General features: G+C 37.9%; 1 long non-coding RNA gene across 1 annotated transcript; it reads left to right on the top strand.

The window, feature by feature from the left end:
- Window positions 1-933: 933 nt before the first annotated feature.
- On the top strand, window positions 934-6690 carry LOC309719284. Its single transcript, XR_014280208.1, has 3 exons — window positions 934-1791; window positions 3736-5300; window positions 5733-6690. It is a non-coding gene; the product is annotated as an uncharacterized lncRNA (long non-coding RNA).
- Window positions 6691-7136: the final 446 nt, after the last annotated feature.

Genomic DNA, 7136 nt, shown 5'->3' with positions numbered 1-7136 from the left:
ATCAGAGCAAAAGTCATAACGTTGCTGTGCCAATTAGTTTTGACCCAGAAGTCTGAAGACTGGGGACAGGCACCGCTCCATCCACAGCAGATTCAAATTGAAACACACGCACGGACGCTGATTTATCCATAGACAAGACTGAACTGTCACACACACACACACACTCAGGCTAGACGGCATGTGAAGCATTCTTTCCATTTGCGTGGCAGACGTGAACATTACTAAATCTCTCCCTCTCGTGGCCCATATTCTGTTTTCTCCGTCTGCTTCCATCTCAACACAGAAGTTTTCGGTTCATGTGCTTTCTGATGGACGGGGTGTTCTTTGAATGACAACTTTTACATAAATCAGAAAAAACATGTCAGAGGGAGGACCCTCTGGGAATGAAGTCAAACTTGTTTTGATCAGAATCAGCAACCAGGAGACATGAAAAGTTACCAAAAATCTGCACGTCGCGTTTAATGTGTATTTCCTTCATAGTGTGTAGTACTGGCCTCTGCAAGACTGTTAAGAAGTGGCCACACATAAGAAAACACATTGTAAAGTAGTAAGTTCCCAGTAATTCTCAGTTAAATAAAAAAAACAAACAGATTTTGTGATAGTTTGCAGTATGTGTACAAGTGAAGCAGGGATGGCCCCATCTGGCTTTGTTGGGGGTTAGGGTCCAGTGCGTTACCTTTGCTGTAGGTAACTATCAGTATCAATCTGATACCAGTGTTAAATCTGCATTCCTCGCTGTGTGTAAAAAACTGTAAATCAGTCTTTCATGTACAAGAAACAATCAACATCAACTTTAATAGCATGTAAGTATTTTGGTATTTATTAGTGAAATAATAAAATAATGCTATCCATCTAATTTATTTGCAATGATATAATTTCAGATGTAATTGGAAGTCATTAGGCTGCAAACTGCTGTCCTTTTCCCTCCTCACATAAAGGTGTTGCACCCTTTGGTTTTCTGTTCTTACCAGGCGACATTGCCATGGCTTTCTCTGCTGACCTAACCTGAGTATGAAGCAAGATTAATGGGTTACGGAGCATTGTTGGACTTAAAGTCAGTGTTTTCTTGTGGTTCTCTTTACCGGGCTAAATCACTGTAGGAGCTTACGCTGGTTGGGATCAGGGTTTGTTCAGAGTTTTGGTTTAAAATCAGTTGGAAGCACCACAGTATTTTTTACATCAGGAAAAGGATGTAAAAAATATAAAGTCCAGTATAAAGGATGTCACTAAAAAGGTCATATAAAGGCCCTTTATACTGTAAGGTAAATACCCTGCATTAATATAAAGAAACTCCAACAACTAGACGGCCGCTATGAGCAAGCACTTTGGCGACAGTGGGAAGGAAAAACTCCCTTTTAACAGGAAGAACCGGCAGAACCAGGCTCAGGGAGGGGCGTGGCCATCTGCTGCGACCCTTTGGTGGTGAGAGGAGGGAGACAAGACAAAAGACATGCAGTGGAAGAGAGACAGAGATTAATAATAGCTCATAATTAAATTCAGAGTACACTGAAAAAAATGCAATAGGGTGGTTGTTGCATTTGCATAGAATTACTTCATATATCCAGCATGACTAATTTAAATTTCACATCTAAACATATTTTTGTCTTTTAATTTTCACATATTCTTTAAGAATATTCATTCTTTTAGAACAAATCATGTTGAAAAGAAACAAGTTAGTCGTGTTTTATCCTCAAGCTCCGCCCCCTGGAAAGGAAAAATTGGCTGCACTGTCCGCCATTTTTGTCTCTCGCTTTGGAAAATCTACTACCATCTGGAGTTTTACACTTGAAGGTAAATAAGATTTTAAAGCTACCAGTGAGAAAGAGTGTAGACCCTTTATGTATGTGGACTTTTACTGGGGTGTTATTATTTTACAGGTATGTGGGCTGTTTATCGAAAACCATAAAAGGCTAATGTTAGGCTCCAGTTAGCTAATGGTAACCGAAATTATGCGATAAGCAAATTAGTAATTAACATATATAATGTGAGTTAATATTGTTTGTATATTCTTTCAGTCTAAATTAACAGACTATTACAAACTTGCATCGGTGTCTGTAGTAAGTGGTGGTACCTGCAGTGTCTTAACCATTAAACAAGCTAATGTAGGGCTGGGATATGACTAGTTTGTTGAAACATGTCTGCTGCCAATGTGACTGCTCACACACGGTAACATTACCAGCACATAGCCACAGCCGCTATAAACATGCTGAAAGGTCAATCTAGCTTCTGTAGTCAGCAGCTGGAAGACTCAACACAGACCCAAGATTCAGTGTAACGGTTATCTAAATGTTGTGTGTCCTGTTTGTAAGCCCAGAAAAAGAAATTAAATAAAATGACGACCTTGAGCTTCAAGCTAATGTAAGCGTAATGCTATAGCATAAAGCGACTAATGCAATGATGAGGTTGTTAAGTTAGTAAAAATACAGTAAATATATCCAACATGAATCAGTTATATTTTTGGTCTAAACATAATTAAGTCTCACGCCTTTCACTTGTTTTAGAAGGATGTTCAGTCTTTTAAAACCAGTCATATCAAAATAACAGAAAATAGTTATGTTTTCTGTTGAAACTCCACCCCCCAGGGTGTGTTCTACGAGGGAAAATTCACTGTGGCGGTCCGCCATTTTTTGTCTTCACTTCGTTTACGTTTGGTGCTGAGCTTTACTTTGTCAAGGTAAACTGAAAACTACATGTTTGAGAGGAAACGAAGAGAACATCCATTAGATGGGGAAGTTTTTCTCATGAATTGCTGTTGAGCAACATAATGTAAAAAACAAGTCATTCCTTAAGTTAACTAACGATAATGCTAGCTTAAGCTGCGGGACAATATTATGTGCATTAGCTTTTTTTCAGTGTGTGCCCAGTCACATCCGCTTGTTTTTTCTCAGTGAATACAGACTAACAAACTTGTGTCCATTTAGTTAACTGGTTGTACCTAAAATGTTTTAGTTAAACAGTTAAATAAGCTAGTTTGCCATGGGGTGGGCTCTGTGTGTGTGTGTTTGGGGGGGGGGGGGGGGGGTGTCTTCACTAAAGTCGGTTTATTTAGGGCATGACACCTATGCAGTACTCATTAGGAGAGGAAGTGCATGACGTGGGGCTTTATTTCATGTTCTGGGACAGTGAATGTAATGTACTGATAACATGTTAAAGACACACAAAAACCCAACAAATTATTTTAACTGATTTATAGAGAGACTGAGAGGAGGGCTTAAAGAGATAAAAATAATGACAGTATAAATATGTTAAATTTATTTTTTCTGTATCGATATATGGTGCTTATCCCTGCTGAAGGGCAGATTGGTGTTGCTTCAGAACAATTCTCTAGCGCTGTTATGTAGAGGTGTTACAGTTAAGGTTTTAATAACATTATTTTATTTACTAGTGAAGATTTGCATATGTTATCTCTCATTCTGTAAGGTAAATTTTCTGGAAAGGTCAAATTAACTAATTTAACTAAGTATTAATGAAAGACCTTGATGTGTATATGACAATATTAGATGTAGTTTCTGGGTCATTTGGCAGAACTGCAAAATGGCCAGAAGGAGGCAACTGCTGTGGTTGCAAACAGGCTTTGGGTGGTATGGAAGTAAGGGCAACTATGGAACTGCTCAGCAACATGGGACCCATAGCTAATAAATAGTAATATGACAAAAAATAACAACTTTGTGTGGATGTAACCTTGTGAGATTTGAGATTTTGACAGCATTTTTATGTGACAACTTCTCTTTTTAGATAAATGCAGAGTTTAAGCGCATTACCACCATGCCACTGCAGTCCATATTACTCTCGCAGATAGATGTGCTATCTGACAAACTAATAAAGGTGTTCAAAAGGCGAGGAGGACAAATAGGAAGAAGACTAGTGGTGTGCGGATCGATCCTGAAATATCGATTCCTCCGATACCAATCATTTATGTTCTAGAATCGATTCTCACATTAAAATATCGATATTTTAGTAATTTAGGGTTAATTTGTAGTTTATCATTAACAGGAACACAGTGGAAAGAAACTATAACATTCGGATTGTCTACATTCAAAGGATCTACTTCCTCTTCCGCCTTTCATAGTCATGTGTGAAATACGGCTGTATAAATGTCTGGCCGCCCCCTGGCGCGCACTCACAACAATGGCTGAGCGTAATTGTGCGGACGTATTTTACCTCCACAAACAGCTGAGACGTGGTTTGCTATACATGTGGCAAAAAAAGTGCTCCAAGAGTGAGGTGTTGTGGCCATACTAGGGAGACATTCAAAAGGGCTGCTTGGGGGGGGGGGCATTTCTGTACCTTTTACAGGGTTTATTTATCGGATAAAATATGTTAAATATCACCGTTATTATTGGCCGGCCCGGAAACAGCGGGGGTGTCCAAATTCAGAGGCTGCTTCCACCTGAGGACCCGCCCTTCGCGGTCTAAAGAAAGCCGGGTAGTACGTCACAGGTAGTGATGTGCGATACCACTGATAACACTGAAAAAGCCAAACAATAACATTTTTAAGTTATCAAAGTGACTTATATATCATGTTTAACCCGAGTAGCGAAAGACCGGGGGGGTTTGAAGACGATGTGTCGGTCGGCTCAGATATTTGAAGTTTACACAGCTACATTCTCACCTGAAAATATGTTAAAAGGTTTTTTGCGACCCAGAAAGAGAAATAAGAGTAATATTAAAACTAAGTAGCTGCCACCGTTGTTGGAAACTGGAATTGGCTGGGCCGCGCTATGAATTCTGCGATATGATTTTTCAATTTTGTTGTCTTAGAAAATCGGGCGAAATTCGGGAGAATGGTGGCTCCAGGAGATTTTTGGGAGGGGCACTGAAATTCGGTATTCTCCCGGAAAAATCGGGAGGGTTGGCATGTATGGTTGTGGCAACATCACTAACCTTGTCAAACACCTCAGAGTAAATCATATCACAGAATATGACGAGCGTATGTTGAGGTGAACTGAAGAGGAGGACAGGGACAGGTGCTGCTAGGGCGAGACAGACGTCTCTCACGGAGTCCTTTAGTGCTGCAGGCAGGCAAGCTGTTCAAATAGCACAACTTCATTTTTTTTATTTCTATATGATGAACCCTGCATTATTAAGTGATAAGAACAAATAATCTGTTGTCCTGGAATCATTATGATGCTATAATTTAAGATACAATAAATAAAATAAGTTTTTGTACAAAGTATCGGTATCGGATCAGTATCGTCGATACCACCCTGAAAATTACTTGGTATCAGATCGGAAAGGAAATCAGTGGTATCGCACATCACTAAAGAAGACTTCAGAACATTCTGGAGCCCACAGCCCAGGTAAGAAAAAAATTCATTTGTATATACACTTTAGGGAAAATAATAATTTTAACAAAATGCTGCTTGTCACTCTATGCCAGGAGTATGTTGAAAATCACCTGGGATTTTCACAATTTACCATGGGTGCGTTTTTTTGTTTTGTTTTTTTTTCTTTTACCTGCATTAGAACTATGTGTGGAGTTCATAGTTGAACACCTCTCTATGCTCTGACAGTATTCTGCTTCTTTGCATGGAGATTTCACTTCATGCATTACCTTTTTAAGCATTCTGAGGACTCAAATCACATGCTGTAATGAATCCATTTTTTTTTTTCACCTAATGTGTTAATGTTAACATTTTTTGGAATAGTGACACAGATTAAAATAAGATTTGATATAATGTTCTTTGACCAGTGTTCTGTTTAATTAAATTTTGGAATTCTGCATTTTCTAGGCCACAGATGAAGCCATTATCCAACGATCTAATAAGGAAACAACCATGGGAATTTACATCATAAAGTCAAGAGATGCCAATGGCAGCCCTGAGGACATCGGGATAGTCCTTGAAGGCCAGAGAGTCTGGCAGGATTTGGATAACTATACCCTAGCAGCTGCAATGCTGTTTGGACTAATGTACACTTTGAACCTCACCTACCCACTGGAAAAGTATACCTTTGAGGTATTATAGAAACTGGTTATGGAGCTCAAAAGGAACAGCCTTTCAAAGAAGGCCCAGGTTTTCAGGACCAGACTGTACGATTGAACAGTTTTCCAGTTATGATGTGGGAACAACATGTTTACCTCTTCGAATATGTACCATCCTTTCTTTTAAGCCAGCACTGGTAAGTTGCAGTACATAGTGAAACTTATTTTTCTGGCACTTTTCAACTTGGGGCCTTTATTCCTGCAGTTTTCACTTTTCAAGCCATGTTTTTTTTTTTTTTTTAAAAATTCAAACTTTGAATGTCCATTTTTCTCAATGGAAATGGTGCCTTGCACCAGTTTCACCAGTTTGCAATTTTTTTCCCAAGGTGCACCACTACAAACAGATTGCATTGTCTAGTATTAGTGATTGTGATGTTTAGTGATAGAAGCAAGCCAATACTAATCAGTTTAGGTCTCTTGGTTGTGTGCCTGTGGGTTATAATGTTATTTTAAGTCTCTTCTTTGTGTCATTTTAATAATTACACCCCTGTTGCCATATTACCTTATGGTTCTTACATTTATAAAACTATTTTTTACATAAGCGCGATGTCATAAGGCCCCACAATGTTGAATTCAGGTTACAGCAGATAACTTTGAGGAATGTTATGGAATGTTTTTCAAGAGATGCATTGTACAAATATGACTCATGTATATTTTGGAAGCCTGAATTGAAAGTCCATTGTTACAACTGTGTAGTATTTTCAAAAATACAGGTCATTGTTCAAAAATGTTGTGCTTATTTCTTTGATTGAAGAGAAAGTGTACAGTACATACAGTAAGATCAGCCTTAATTTAGTTTCATTTATTGAACACTCAATTATATATTAGATTATATATTATATATTAGAAATTTGTTATAAAATAAAATAAGCTTACCATAAAATAATCTTGTCAATATAACACATAGTAGTCCAATACAATTAACACAAAAAGTTCATGTCTGATAAACAAGTGGTTTCTATAAATATTTGACCGGAATGAAAAACATAACAACAACATAAAAAAGTCATGTTCGTGTTACCAGAAAAATGTGTGCAGGTATAACATAAAAAACTAAGGTTAACCAAACATAACTTAATTTCGTGCAACCGATTACAATAATTTTTTTATGTTTATCCCACTGATTATTTTTTTCAGTGTAGTGTGTACACAT

This window comes from Aulonocara stuartgranti (assembly GCF_965226115.1).
Source record: "Aulonocara stuartgranti genome assembly, chromosome: 12".
Classification (NCBI taxonomy): domain Eukaryota; kingdom Metazoa; phylum Chordata; class Actinopteri; order Cichliformes; family Cichlidae; genus Aulonocara; species Aulonocara stuartgranti.
This window is presented reverse-complemented; position numbering and strand designations above follow the sequence as displayed.